Source organism: Ambystoma mexicanum, chromosome 13, assembly GCF_040938575.1.
Source record: "Ambystoma mexicanum isolate Mex_15411 chromosome 13, UKY_AmexF1_1, whole genome shotgun sequence".
Lineage (NCBI taxonomy): Eukaryota > Metazoa > Chordata > Amphibia > Caudata > Ambystomatidae > Ambystoma > Ambystoma mexicanum.
In genome coordinates this window covers 161,971,398-161,987,100 of record NC_090938.1, presented here as the reverse complement: position 1 = coordinate 161,987,100, position 15,703 = coordinate 161,971,398, and positions in this window count along the sequence as shown.

Here is a 15,703-nt window from a genome sequence, read left to right as displayed (position 1 = left end):
GGGGGCACAGGGGGACATGAGTGGGGGCCTGGTGGAGGCTGCCCCTGGTGACTGGAGGGGTGGGGGTGGTGGGAGACATGGTTGGGGGCCTGCTGGCAGGTGCCCCACAGTGCTGGGGGGTGGGGGTGCAAGGGGATATGTGGCTTGGCTGGGGGGCATGCCCATGGTGGATGGGCTGCCTGCGGGACATGACCAGGGGTGCAGGGTAGTCCCCTGTGGTGTGGCTTGCCTGCAGAGGTCGTGGAGGGGGTAGAGGGGAGACCTGGGAGGACCCACACTGGCAATTCACCTCTTCAACTTCCCGCACACCCACGTAATACACTGCCCCACTCGCACAGGCCCAATCGCGTGTAGATTTTCTCGCGCACCCCTGAAATCCACGTACCCAGGCCAATCGCGTGTAGCATTTCTCGCGCACCCCTGAAATCCACGTACCCAGGCCAATCGTGTGTAGATTTTCTCGCGCACCCCTGTAATACACGTACCCAGGCCAATCGCGTGTAGATTTTCTCGCGCACCCCTGAAATACACGTACCCAGGCCAATCGCGTGTAGATTTTCTCGCGCACCCCTGTAATACACGTACCCAGGCCAATCGTGTGTAGATTTTCTCGCGCACCCCTGAAATCCACGTACCCAAGCCAATCGCGTGTAGATTTTCTCGCGCACCCCTGTAATACACGTACCCAGGCCAATCGCGTGTAGAATTTCTCGCGCACCCCTGAAATCCACGTACCCGCTCAATCGTGTATTTAACTTCCCGCGCGCCACTTTTTTGATGCGCTGGGACTCTACCGCCTGCCTTCGTGTGGCGGCCGTGTTTCAGCTTGTGCGTGTCTTTGGCTGTGCGTGGCTTTGCCCTATTCGATTCCATGAATACGTGTGGTTCGAGTGCGTGTGGGCGTTCCGTCTGCTTCCCTGCAGTACATCCCCAGTTACGCCCTTATTTTCGCGTGTTGTTCCCCATTCCGCGCGTTACGCCCCATGTCCCGCCCACTTTCTGGTGTGTGCGCTGCAGTTGTGCGCTTTCACTGTGCGTGTCGCGCACGCCTTTCACGATGTTGCAGTGACGTGTGCGCCATTCACGGGTTTGGCGCACATCCCGAGGAAGACACGCGCAGGGACTTCCATGAATCGCACGCGTGCGCGTGCGCCTCTTTTTTTCCGCTTGCGCCTGCTTGCGCCTGCTTGCGCGTAGATTTTCGGCGCACGTTTGTTCCATGAATCGGCCCCTAAATTGTATCTTTTTCATGTTTTAAAAGAAAACTCAGCTAGGAGCTCCCAAAGCAGCAAGGACCATGAGCATCAGTATAATAGAAGGGGTAGAATCAGGCAACATAACCAGCGCAGGCCTCAACAAGACAGTATAAATACTAACAAAAACAAACCCCTCTTTTTTTCCGCTTGCGCCTGCTTGCGCCTGCTTGCGCGTAGATTTTCGGCGCACGTTTGTTCCATGAATCGGCCCCTAAATTGTATCTTTTTCATGTTTTAAAAGAAAACTCAGCTAGGAGCTCCCAAAGCAGCAAGGACCATGAGCATCAGTATAATAGAAGGGGTAGAATCAGGCAACATAACCAGCGCAGGCCTCAACAAGACAGTATAAATACTAACAAAAACAAACCCCCCTTTCAAAGAGCGCCCCCAGGGGGGCAAAAAACAGGGCATACTCAGGGGCTGTCTGGCAACCGCAGCAACGGGGGGGCCAAAGGAAGCACACTGGGGGCCTGCTGGTACTTCAACAGAGGGTCATGTAACAAGGGCAACGAGTGCAGATACAAGCACCAATGCAGCACATGCAGTGGTGGCCACAGCAGCAACAACTGCACAAAAGCCTCTCCTTCCAGGCCCAGCCCAAAAGTCACTGAGGGCAAAAACATGCACTAGCTACGGAATAAGGGCCTCTCCAATAAAAATTGACAAACTGCTAAAAATGTTAGAGAACTACCCTGACCCAGCAGCTAGAGCATTCTTGGCTCAGGGTTTCAAAGATGGCTTTCAGATCTCATTCAAGGGCCAGGGATCTCCCACCATACCCAAGAACCTACAATCGGCCTCATCTCTAGCTACCATAATAAGCGAAAAAATTGATAAAGAGCTACGACTAGGGAGGATTGAGGGCCCCTTCCAGCACCCCCCCTTCACTGAGTTTTTATGCTCCCCCCTGGGCATCGTGCCCAAAAAAGAGCCGGGGGAGTTCAGGATGATCCACCATTTATCACACCCACCCGGTAGCTCTTTCAATGACGGCATCCCTGTCACGGATGCCGCTGTCTCTTACAGCTGCGTGCAAGATTCTGTCGACTTAGTAAAACTGTCAGGTAGACACGCTCTCATGGCAAAAGCGGACATTAAGTCAGCTTTCAGGCTGCTGCCCGTGCACAAGAGCACTTACCAGTGGCTATGTTTCCACTTTGACAATAAATTCTATTTTGACAAATGCCTGCCCATGGGCTGCGCCATCGCGTGTGCCTATTTTGAACAGTTCAGTTCTTTCCTACAGTGGGCGTTCCAACAGGCCATGCCCAGAGCCAGAACGGTACACTATTTGGATGATTTCTTCTTCACTGGCCCAGCAGGGTCTCTCCTATGCAGCTCATCCCTAAAAACATTCAGTGAAACCATGCAGGAATTAGGGGTTCCGCTGGCACCCGAGAAGACTGTAGGACCCACCACCACCCTGTCATTTCTAGGAATAGAGATTGACTCTTCCATGGGGGAGTGCGCCTGCCCAGGGACAAAATAGAGGACCTTCTACAGACAATAAAGAGGATGACAGGCAGGGACAAGGCGACGCTTCGTGAAATACAGTCCCTTGCTGGGAAGCTGAACTTTGGTACCAGAATCATGCCCCAAGGCCGGGTTTTTCACAGGAGCCTGGAACTAAAAATGAGGGGGGTTATGAAGCCACACCACCACATCAGATTGGGCAAAGAGATAACACAAGACCTGGCCATGTGGGAATCATTCCTTAACAACTTCAATGGCCAAGTGATATGGCGCAAACCCATGAATGGGGCAGACAAAAGGTCCCTGTTCACGGATGCGGCTGGCAGCAGAGGCTTTGGGGTATGTTTTGATAACAAGTGGTGCGCCGGCCACTGGCCGCCCTGCTGGCAGCAGAGGGGCTGGACCAGGAACATCACATTGCTAGAGATATTCCCCATATGGCTGGCACTCTACCTATGGGGGGACTTGTTGGCCAACACAGAACTGGTCACATGGTCAGACAACATGGCGGTTGTATACACATTTTAAACAAGGGTGCTGCCTCCTGCCCTCTGGTGCTAAAAGTGTTGAGAGAAATGACGAAAGTCACCCTGAAAAATAACATTGTAATAATTGGGCGGCACATTGCAGGCAAAGATAATAAGGCCGCTGACGCTCTGTCCCGTTTTCAGTTCTCCACTTTCAAGGCACTAAACCCACAGGCAGAAGCCAGGAGGACAGAGGTTCCAGAAGAGGTGTGGGCCATCATGGTCACATCCAAGACAGCCCCTGCCAGCCAGCCGGTCACAGCTCTTCCATGAGATGCCGGCGCCCAACTCTACCCTCACCCCGGGCCCGGACAAGAGGGGTTGCCTTTCCCGGCACCACACTCCTACAGGTGAGCCTAAAGGTGTCTTAGGGGAACTGGCCAAAAAGGCGCTGGCACAGAAAACTGCCAAAATGTACAACAAGTGCTTGACTGATTTTGGAAGGATCACAAAAGTCACCAACATCAGGGATATACAGGAGTGCCATGTCAATGACTTTATGGAGTGGGCTTTCAAACAAAGCAAAAAGAAGGCATGGGCTTCATCCCATCTGGCAGCAGTTTCATATTACACTAGATTAGCGGGGCACCCGACCCCACCCACGGCGCACTAACCAGATATGCGCTCAAGGGTTGGTCCAAAATGGAAGGGGTCAAGACAGACACCAGGCGCCCCCTCAATTTTGCTAAATTAAAAATTCTGCTAGACACCCTCCCTGCAGTATGCAACAATGCCTACGAGACCTCACTATCTAGAGCTGCCTTCACACTAAACTACTTTGGGGCGTTCAGGATCAGTGAGATAGCCTCCAAAAACACAGGATCAGAGGAAGGGCTGGATATAGACGACATGCACCTGGGGAAGGACTCCATGGCTGTGAAACTGTGTAGGTCCAAAACTGACCAGTTAGGAAAAGGGAGGATCATCAACCTGTACTGCATTGAGGAAACAGAATATTGCCCCATTTGCACCACCAGGGCATTCATGAACAAGCGCCCCAGCCGGGGGGGGGGGGCAATTATTCACACACAAAAATGGGTCTGCCCTCAGTAGATTCCAGGTGAGGTCTGTCCTCAAGAAGACTATAATAGCTATAGGATGGAATCCTACTGATTTTGGATCCCACTCCTTCAGGATAGGAGCAGCCACTTCAGCCTGGATGGGGGGGGGCTGCAAGAGAAAGCCATAAAAGGGATTGGGGGTTGGAAATCGGGGGCTTACAAAAGATACATCAGAAAAGACTTGATCTAATAGTATCCTCCGTCTCCCCCCCCCTCCATTTTCCTCTAACCACAGGCTACCCCCCGTCCCAGACGGCGTGGATCGTGGGTCACTCTTTCATTACCAGGGCCAGCAGATGGCTGGAGGAATCCCAGGACGGCATGCATTTCCAGGACACCATCACCTACTGGTGGGGCAAGCCGGGCATGCGCTGGGGAGACCTACACAACAAATTGGCTGGCCTACTGGGGGCCTGCTCACCTCCCCCCGATTTTCTCATCATACACCTCGGGGGCAATGACTTGCCTCAGCTGGGCAGGAAGCTTCTCCTGGCTGAAATCTGCACCTCCCTCAGATCCCTGGCACACATGCTAAGACTTCGAACAGAAGTGATGATGTCCGAAATCATCCCTCGCCAACATTGGCATGGGGCAGAGTGCAACAAAGCCATGGAGATTTCTAGGCACAAACTGAACAAAGCTGTGGCCAATTTCTGCCTTTTCTCAGGCCTCAAATTTATTAAACATGGGATCTCGGTACACAACCAGGCCATGTTCTGCAGTGACGGGGTTCACCTGTCCATTGAAGGTATGGACATCTTCCCCAGGAATATTTTCTGGACCCTAGCAGCCGGAGGCTGTACTTAATTCACAATCTCTTATTTTGGGGGGACCTGGGAGACGCCGGTCAGCATCCCCTCAGGGTGGCGGCAGGGATCAGCCTCGAGCGGGCCCCTAATTGGGATTAGGGCCCCCGCTCAACTGTTCCCTCTGTCCCCAAAATATAGTATTGTTATCCTTATGTGATGATATGGCTGTTTTTTCTTTTGCACCATGGCTGGTACTAAAATAAAGCTTGTGGCCAAAGTTTTTTCCACCTCACATCCTGGTCGTCAGTCTCCTCATTCCTACAACTGTCATTACTGTATTGCCTGTCTTGTCAAACTTGTCATCCATCCGTGTCACCCGCATGCCACTCCCCAGCACAAAAACACTTCCAGGCTTATACATCCGGGCCCACCCGGATGGGATGCCCGGGGCCGTAAGCTGGGAGGTGGGGGATTTGTGCGAAGTCCGGTGGGGCAGCGCCTGTTTGGCGCTGCCCCACTTAGCATGCACATGGTGGGGTCGGGCTGCTGGGTCCCTTAACAATGGGAACCCAGACAGCGCGTCTCCAAGACAGGAGGGTGAGGTGAGAGGGGCAGGTGACAACCGGTAGTCGCTGCCCCCTGTCACCTTGCCCTCCATACTGCGGATGCTGAGCGGGGGCCTTTTGAAGTTCAAAGAAAGGGCCGCCTTGCCCCCAGGCCGAATTTTGCCTTTATCTGGCGGGGGCAAGGTGGCCCTTCTCATGCTTCCTCCCCGTCAGCCACGAACAGCAGCAGGAGGGCTGCAGGTCTAAATAACCATCCCGCCCACCCTGCAAATAACTGTAAGGAAAAGCTATAGCGAGGGCCAGGTAGAAGATGGAACACAAGCATATCATTAGGGGAGGCTAAAACGCCTCACTTTAAAAAATAAGCATAAAAATTCAACTCCAAGAAGGGCCTTTTTTTAAAATACCGGGGGGTCTTTTGTCTATTAGTTAATCTTCTAGGAAAATACAGTTATAGAAGACCCAGGCGCTCAGAAACCACCAGAGAACATCAATACAGGTGGGAGCTCTAGGGGTATTACAAAGCTGAAAAGGAGAGAGGAACTTGAGCAGAAACATGTACTAGTAAGCCTCAAGTATCCACCTCCATGCATGCAGAAGGGGGGGTCTCACCGCAAGTCGATCAGGAGCAGGGTAAGTTCCTAGTAAGGCTCCGGAACCCACGCCCTCGCAATTTTTATGCAAAATAAGCGCACAGTTCCCAGCTAAGCCCTTAGAACCCACCCCAGCAGCGAAATAGTACAACACAAGCACTGAAGGGGTTTCACAACACAAGTGGATCGGGAGCAGGGAACATTCTAGTAAGGCTCTCTTTTTGAACCCATTCCAGCTGTAAAAACAGGCAGCCTTAAGCGCTGGGCATTGCAGTAGTCGAAGTGACTAGTAACTGATGTTCCTATTACAACTTTACACTTGCACAGGAATATACATGGACAGGTTGTCTATATAGAATGGCGAATATGGTTGTATAGGAAATGTTAACAGGAAAAAATAAAACTAGTGGAACACCACTCCCGACCGTTCGCGCTCACTTCGATCACTGCTATGAGCTGGCCAGAAACCAGTTGTTTGTTGTGTAGATGTTGCTTTTTGCAGTAGCCCGTGTGCTGTTCAGTGGCCATCTTTTCCAAGACCCTCCCCAAGAATGCAGTGGCTTCATTTGTGGGGGCCTTGCCTCGTCGGTGCCCATGTGTTCCCTGGGAGAGTTTGTGTGAGTGCACCTCCCGGCGGATCTGTTGGTCTGAGCTGAGTTTTGGTGTTATCCCTAACCCCTGCAGAATGCGTGTGATGGCACGCCATGCACTGTGTCCCCCAAAAGAAACCAGTGAGTGACATCCCTTCATGATAGTAAGTGGGACTCCCGAGAGAGTTCCCTGAGAATGCTCTGAGAAGAACTGGGAGCTTGACGCGATGGTGTGCGCGATGGGCGAGCCCCCAGTTTAGAACCGCAGGAGATGAAATGGGCACGACGGCCTTATTCAAAAGCTTTCAAAAATGTCTAGAAAAAAATGTAAACAATCATAATAGTGTGCACTGACACTAGCTAGGGTCTTTGGATATAAAAATAAGTATCCATCAAGGAGCTACCTATTCACATAAAAATACTTTACACCATACATTGCAACCGTCCTAAGTTACATCACAAAACTAGGAGCATCACCCAAGAAATTGAATGCAACGACGACACGTTAGTAGTGGGAACATATGATATGATAGTTTTTATTTTTTTATTTATAACACGTTTAATACCCAGAGGTTTCTAAGCGCGGACCCAGGGATCCAACCCGTGCTGCTCCGTGTCATTTTGTTTCCAGGGCGAGCACGTTGCCTCTCAGCTATCCTCCCGATTCAATGCATTAATAGTACCAATTGGCGGTGGACAGTCAAGGGATATCGAGGCAAAGGCCGAAAGGGGCCAGGCGTCAATGCGTCAAGGGCAGCTGAGAAAATTCAACCTCAAGAGTACGTTATAACCCCGACAGGTTTAGCCAACCGATAATATATTATTTAGAAACAAAATGCAGTGGCCTTCCAGTCTGTTCCTCGACTGTATTCTACCGGTTTTACATTTAAAAACGCTTTTGTATTAAATAACCGTGTTATGATCAATTTGAGTAGTTGATACACCATGTAAGCACTTAACCCTGCTAGTTCTGCTTAGCAGGCCGACTGTGAGCGCACCATATCATAGCCACTCAGCTATAATTTACTTCTGTTTCTACCGCTCCAGTTTAACCGCTTGTGAACTTGATCTGCCCTGCAAGCTAGAAGTAGAATGAAACATTTTCAGAGAAGTAGCTGCGGCTGCTGGCTTACCTGCACATAGAACTCAACATAGTGCATTGATCAAAAAGCGGCCTGTGTGTGTAATACCAACATCTGCGCTCGTGGGAGACGTGCAATTGGCGAAGTGACCGGTCATCTGTTCAGGGGAGCTACATAATGTAACCCAGACGGGTCGTGTCATCGCTTGTTTTACCTTTTACTGTATACACTCATAAGTCAAACTCGTCTCGCCGGTTTTCAGCTATAGAAATGTCTATAGAAATGTCCATTTTGCATGGATTCTGTTCCCTAAAAAATGCTTTTTGCTGATCCTGCTGAACGCACTTAAACAGGAAGATGGGGTTTCATCTACATTGTGATTAGATGAATGCCCTCCCATTCTGCTTCCTACAGACCTCGCCGCCGAAGCACCACGCGCGCCCCTTCCCGATCTTACAGCAGTGCAGCCAGTTCACTTGGACTCAAGGGATACTACAATTCCCAGAATGCAGCAGCGCGTGAAATAAAGACACGGGATTGGGAAAGGTCCCCTCTAGTGCAGTGAAGGCATATGTTCACGCTGATGTGGTTATTTACATTTAAGATAGATTCGGATGCATGGAGCGGGTTAAATGAGCTGCAAGGCCACAAGTGAAAGGTTATTTTTTGGAGGGAAAGGGAATAATGGCTTCAAGCGGTCATATCCTCTAAACGAGGTTCTGTTGAGAACAGCACACACATTTTGTCCCGGGGTTATTTTCAACATAGCCACCAGGTGGCAATGCAGTACAATTTATGCTAGGATCTTTTCAGTGAGCTGGTGACTAACACGATTTTTGTAACTTTATTAAGAGTTTGTGTGCGAGGGGCTCTCGTGTGTGTGTGTGTGTGTGTGTGTATTGTGTCAGTCACTGTCGCTCTACAGAATGTTAGCGTATGAAGGCAGGAGACAGTTGGTGCTTGTGTTTTCGCCCTGAATTCCCATAAGGAAACATTGTAGGCTACGCCCACTCCCGCCCTTCAGTGGAGAATGCCCGGTCGTGGATGAGTAACTCCTCCATATAATTGCTCACTTCTCACCATTTAAAGTGGTGTAATAAAGTTCTTGAAAGCATGGGGGCCAGCTTTTGATGTTCTCCTTGGGGTGGGGGATCATGGGAGAGAGAAGGGGGTTGGGGAGAGAAGAAGAATTTCACATTTTGCAGCAGGAATTGGATTAAAAACCATAGGATTTACACGCAGGTATAAACATATACAATCTCAGCAGCAGTCGCATAACCTGCTGAGCTGTCTTGGGTACTGTTCGGCACCCTTTATGCAATTTTCGACATTTGCAAAACTGTGGTAAAGCTAATTCGCTTGTACACCTTGTTTAATTTTAAAAAGCGTAAATGTCACCTGCCATTTGCGCCTGGCTGGTGGCAGTTTCAATGGATTCCCGTAGAATCGGCCTGTTATTAGGAGGTGCTAAATCCGCGCCTGCACGGAAATCTCACGCAGGCATGACACCATGTGCTCTTTGGAGATGGAATGCACGGCATGAAGGATGTTTACACTCCGTGCCCCTACTCTGCCGCCAAAATAAATGACTGTCCCCTAGAGTGTACAAGCGAGGCATGCCCCATTCATGCCTCGACTTTAAGCCTCACTTTTACACTCCTAGGTTTACAAATTGATGGTTAGGTGGACAGCCCACTTTTTACCCCTTGGACTTTTTGCTGACTTTTCTGGGTTTTGGGCTTTATTTTCCCTCCCAGCCAGACTTAATCCAAAGCCTAACTAAGAGGGTGGCTCTGTGTTTTATTAGTCTGCCTTAAACGTCCTTATGACTCCTAAGTCAGATGTACTCCAAAAGTATCCCACAGTGTCCCAGAGATTGACCCCACTCTCTGTCAATCATGGAGCTAGCTGGTGGGAGATATATGTTAAATGTTAAATGTTAAAGGTATTTGTACCGCACACCGTCACCAACGGAATTGGTCCCCAGGCGCTCTGGCGGATCTGTAAACAATAAGGTGGGATGGGTTAGTAAGGTGAAGAGGGAGTAGGATAGTGAGAGGAGTGGTGTTCTGTTGGCAGCTTCAACTCGGTATACACCGGGTGCTGAGCTTTGGTGCGGGTATTGGATCGGTGTCAGTCCACGTGTGCTGTTGCTCCGGCTTATGTGTTGTTGCAGTGTTGTGAAGTGCGTGCGGCTTGTGGTGCGAGAGATGGTTGTGTGAGTTTTTGAGTGAGATAAGTATGCAGAGTTTGAGGTTATATTGGTTAGTGGGTTACCTGACCTTTAGCATGCTAACATTCACAGTTTTGTCTAAGTGTGGCACTTGTTGGCCTTCACAATCCTATCTAGAAGCGGCATAGGCCATTGTTCAGAATTCTATCCGGGTGTGGGCATGCCAACATTCACAACCTTATCTAGAAGCGGCGCAGGCTGGTGTTCACAGTTCTAAGTGTGGACATGCTAGTATTTATTTACAATTCTATCTAAGTGTGAACATGCTAATATTTATTTACAGTTCTATCTAAGTGTGGACATGCTAGTATTTATTTACAATTCTATGTAAGTGTGAACATGCTAATATTTATTTACAGTTCTATCTAAGTGTGGACATGCTAGTATTTATTTACAATTCTATCTAAGTGTGGACATGCCAATATTCACAATTCCATCTAGATGCGACACATGCTAATGTTCACAATTCTATCTAAGTGTGGACATGCTAGTATTTATTTACAGTTCTATCTAAGTGTGAACATGCTAATATTTATTTACAGTTCTATCTAAGTGTGGACATGCTAGTATTTATTTACAATTCTATCTAAGTGTGAACATGCTAATATTTATTTAAAGTTCTATCTAAGTGTGGACATGCTAGTATTTATTTACAATTCTATCTAAGTGTGAACATGCTAATATTTATTTAAAGTTCTATCTAAGTGTGGACATGCTAGTATTTATTTACAATTCTATCTAAGTGTGAACATGCTAATATTTATTTACAGTTCTATCTAAGTGTGGACATGCTAGTATTTATTTACAATTCTATCTAAGTGTGGACATGCCAATATTCACAATTCCATCTAGATGCAATGCATGCTAATGTTCACAATTCTATCTAAGTGTGGACATGCCAATATTCACAATTCCATCTAGATGCGACACATGCTAATGTTCACAATTCTATCTAAGTGTGGACATGCTAGTATTTATTTACAGTTCTATCTAAGTGTGGACATGCCAATATTCACAATTCCATCTAGATGCAACGCATGCTAATGTTCACAATTCTATCTAAGTGTGGACATGCCAATATTCACAATTCCATCTAGATGCGACGCAGGCTAATGTTCACAATTCTATCTAAGTGTGGATGTGCCAACATTCACAATGCTATCTAAGTGTGGACATGCTAATATTTATTTACAGTTGTATCTAAGTGTGAACATGCTAATATTTATTTACAGTTCTATCTAAGTGTGGACATGCTAGTATTTATTTACAATTCTATCTAAGTGTGGACATGCCAATATTCACAATTCCATCTAGATGCAACGCATGCTAATGTTCACAATTCTATCTAAGTGTGGACATGCTAGTATTTATTTACAGTTCTGTCTAAGTGTGGACATGCCAATATTCACAATTCCATCTAGATGCGACGCAGGCTAATGTTCACAATTCTATCTAAGTGTGGACATGCCAATATTCACAATTCCATCTAGATGCGACGCAGGCTAATGTTCACTATTCTATCTAAATGTGGATGTGCCAACATTCACAATGCTATCCAAGTGTGGACATGCTAATATTTATTTACAGTTCTATCTAAGTGTGGACATGCTAGTATTTATTTACAATTCTATCTAAGTGTGGACATGACAATATACACAATTCCATCTAGATGCGACGCGGGCTAATGTTCACAATTCTATCTAAGTGTGGATGTGCCAATATTCATAATTCCATCTAGATGCGACACATGGTAATGTTCACAATTCTATCTAAGTGTGGACATGCTAGTATTTGCAATTCTATCTAAGTGTGGACATGCTAATATTTATTTACAATTCTATCTAAGTGTGGACATGCCAAGACATGTTTGTCTTGTGCAAAAGGGCTCCACCTGGTGGAAACCACTTTACCTGGCCTTACCCCTACTCCAGTTCAGACACTGGATCTTGTCTTTGCCTCAAAGAGCTGAGGGTTCACATGGCTATCGCCTGTCCCTCTCTGTGTGTAAAGGAGGAGGTGGTCATCATTGGCCACTGCATTCCTGTATCCCAGGACTGGGGGCCTATGTGGATGTCTGTCTGGGATAGAGTGGATTCTATTCCTTTGTGCATGAGAGCCCTTGCTGAGTACATTGGTGTGCATAGAGCGATGGACCCCTCTGTATGGATGATGCTTAGTGTTTGATTAGGTGCTCTGCTCCCTCATTGCCTCCCGAGGGGTGATGAAAGCAAACTCCCTTACAGACTAGCCTTGTCAACTGCTGGATCCTTGTCCCTTCACTCATGCAATGACTTGCTGTTTGAGGAAGGATCTAAGCTCTGCCCCCATCATCCTTTGACGTTAAATCGATTCGGACATTAAAGCGATGACTCTCCAAGGAGAACAGAAGGAACCAACTGCGGTGCTCCTTTCCCCTTGATCTGTTAGGGATAACTGGATCACACCTCCTGCCTGAAGGCACGGTCTGCCTAAAGCTTCTAACTTTGCCTGCATTGCTGGATCCAGAATCGGGAGCTCTTTCGTTGCCAGGATTCAAAAGACACTGGGCCTCATTACGAGGTTGGAGGTAGTCTTGCGTGTAAAACCGGCAAGGCTACCTCCAAACTCGCATCCGGGTCCAGCACCCGCGAATGGGCAATGACCGCGCTATTCTGACCCAGCCAGACCAGGTACATCCCCATTCCCATTGAGCCCAATAATAACGGTACTGGTGCTACAGTCCTGTTCTGCTCGCGGGTGCCGGTACGGCCACCAGGTCAAACCTGGTGGTTGCAAGGGCACCCGCAAGCAGAACTCATAGTATGGCGGTACGGTAGCAACGGTGTCAGTCGCGCTACTGGCAGCGTTGTTGCCTTACCATGATACTTGTAATGAGGCCCACTCTCTCTACTATTTTATTTATTTTTTATTAAATGATATAGTTTGCATACAAACCTTTCATTATACATTTCCACAGACTAAGAAGAGAGAACGAAAAAGAAAACTTTAAACTTCTCATCTTATTTCATAAGAAAGAAAAAAAACCAAATTTAAGTGTAACTTTAAAAAAGTTGTCCAATGTCTTGTCTCACGGTTCTATTTAGCATTTAGTCCAACTGTTTCTTTTGGCATTTACGGATTCTATTATTCCAATCTATCACCTTTATTAATAGGCATAATTACTTGCCAAAACTGGATGATTCTATATATCATCACTTTTGAATTACCCTCAATTATGTAGGCCTAGCGATCATTACAGTCCATCTGTGTTGCCCCATGAGGGAGTATATTTGCAAACAATTACCTACCTCTGATTTTGTAGTTCAGACCATTGCATAATAAGATGAAATAAAGATTCCATTTAATCTTCTTGCTTGCAAAATCTGCTATAAGCATCTTTTATTGCTATTTGGTTCGTGGACATAAGATATTCTCATCTAAGGAGAACATTTAATTTTAATCTTAGCATTTTTTCTCTCATTAGTCGATCCGGAAACAATAATAAATATTGAGGGAGTTGGTTTCGAACTCTTGATTCAATTATTGAATGAAATATCCAGTTGGTACAACTTTTTGTTTGATATTGTATCAATCCAATCTTTACGTTGGATTCTGGGTTTGCTTTAGTTGGTCAGTTGATTAGCATTTCTTCTGTTATTTCTGCATTCATCATTATTTGTTTTCATGACTCTTTCCACATCCTAATGACACCATCATTAGATGTATTTGTCTTCCACCGCAAGATGTCAATTGGGGGTATGACATACTCTATAAGTGTCTTCCTACACAAGTTTGTTTTTCCAGTTAATTTCTGACTCCAGAGACTGTATAGCCAATTCATATCTAATTCTAAGAATAGGATACGAAGCTGGAAGTGAAAGTATCTTCCTCCAGAAGATCGCTTCAATTTGATTCCAAGTTTGTCGGGATATATTTGACATAGTTTCATCACTGTATGTTAAAACAGCCATCACTTTCTGACGATAAAAAGTAATTACTGGTCTCAATGAATATTTCCCAAACTTTCTATGGATGACAAGGGCTTGTCGAGCTAGAGCAAGAGACATAGGGCCTGATTCATGGAACGTTTTCAATGGGATTGTGCCATTATAAAACACTTCCATGAATCAGGCCCTTAATCTTTAGATGGTCCGACCAGTCTGCTGCCATTGTGGATTGGTTCAGCCAGACCCCTAAATACTTAACTGTTTTTACTGGCACAAGCTTTTCCCATCTGATAAATATTGCTAGGGGTTTACTCGTAAAATGTGATTTTTGAGACCATGCCATCACTTGTTTTTTTTAATGTTGATTTTCAAATGATTCAATCCAGTATATTTGAGTAAAGCCAACAGTCTATTCTGAAGTCCATTTTGGGTCCTATCAAGAAGGACAAGATCGTCTGCGTATAACATGTATGGAACCTCAGTATTGTTCAGCTTTGTTGGATTGGCAGCTATGAGCGCTTGACTTGCTCTTAAATCAGAAGTATAGAGAATAAAAAGCGTGGCAGCCAAAGGGCAACCTTGTTTTAGGCCATTTGTTGTTGTGATGAGAGATGACATCACCAGGTCTCGTGATAACCTTACTCTTAGCATAGCCTGTGAATATAACGCTTTAATAGGTTCTATGATGTCTTTCGGGCATTTACACGCTTCTAATTTTCCCCCATAAGTTCTGACGATTCACCATATCAAAGGCTAATTGCAAGTCAAAAAAGATCGCATATGTGGTGGTCTTATTCTTCACAGCCTCTTGTTTTATGATATGATATGGCATTTATAACGTGCCTAAACACAAGTGTTTCAAGGCGCAATGAGGCAAGGGTGGGGGAACAGAGGGAAGACAGACAACGATCTTACTTGGCCAGGTGACAATGAGATCGCGCAAGTGCAGGTGAGTGGGGAAAGAAAAGTGCAGGGGGAGGGGAAAGTGCAGTACATGGGATTATAAAATAACAACAACATAAAATAAAAAAAGAACGGCCAGCTGGTGGCAAGTGCAGGGTGAGTGCAGACATAAGTGCTGGTTTGGGGACTGTAGGGATACAGAAAACAGTCCCCAGGTGCAGGGGTTCCCAGGAAGGCAGCGCAAGCGTGCAACTGGCAGGGCTTGGACCCGAGATCAGATGGGTGGACAGGTAACCCGTGCAGTCTCAGTATCAGCCAGGACTTCAGCAGGGCAGAGGGGGAGAGAATGCAGAAGCAAAGAGGAAGGTTTTTCGGTGCTTCCGGAATCAAAGATGGCTCTCCTCAAGTTTTAGGGAGGGGGGGAGGCTGTTCCAGAGGGAGTCCCCACTGGAAGAGACAGGTCTACCGCCAACTCGTTGCTTGGAGAAGTGACTGACCCTGATGGAGTTGGAGGCGGATGAGCAAAGAGCTCGAGAGGGAAGATACTTAGGAAGAGAGAGTTGAAGGTATTGAGGCTCAAGGCCCACGAAGGCCTTGTGGATGATGCAGAGGGTTTTGAACTTAATCCTCGCAGCCACTGGGAGCAAGTGCAGAGATTTCAGTCCTGGAGAGATACGATCCCTGGGCTTGAGGCCAAGGACAAGTCTTGCAGTCCTGTTCTGGATGAGTTGGAGAGGGCGTAGA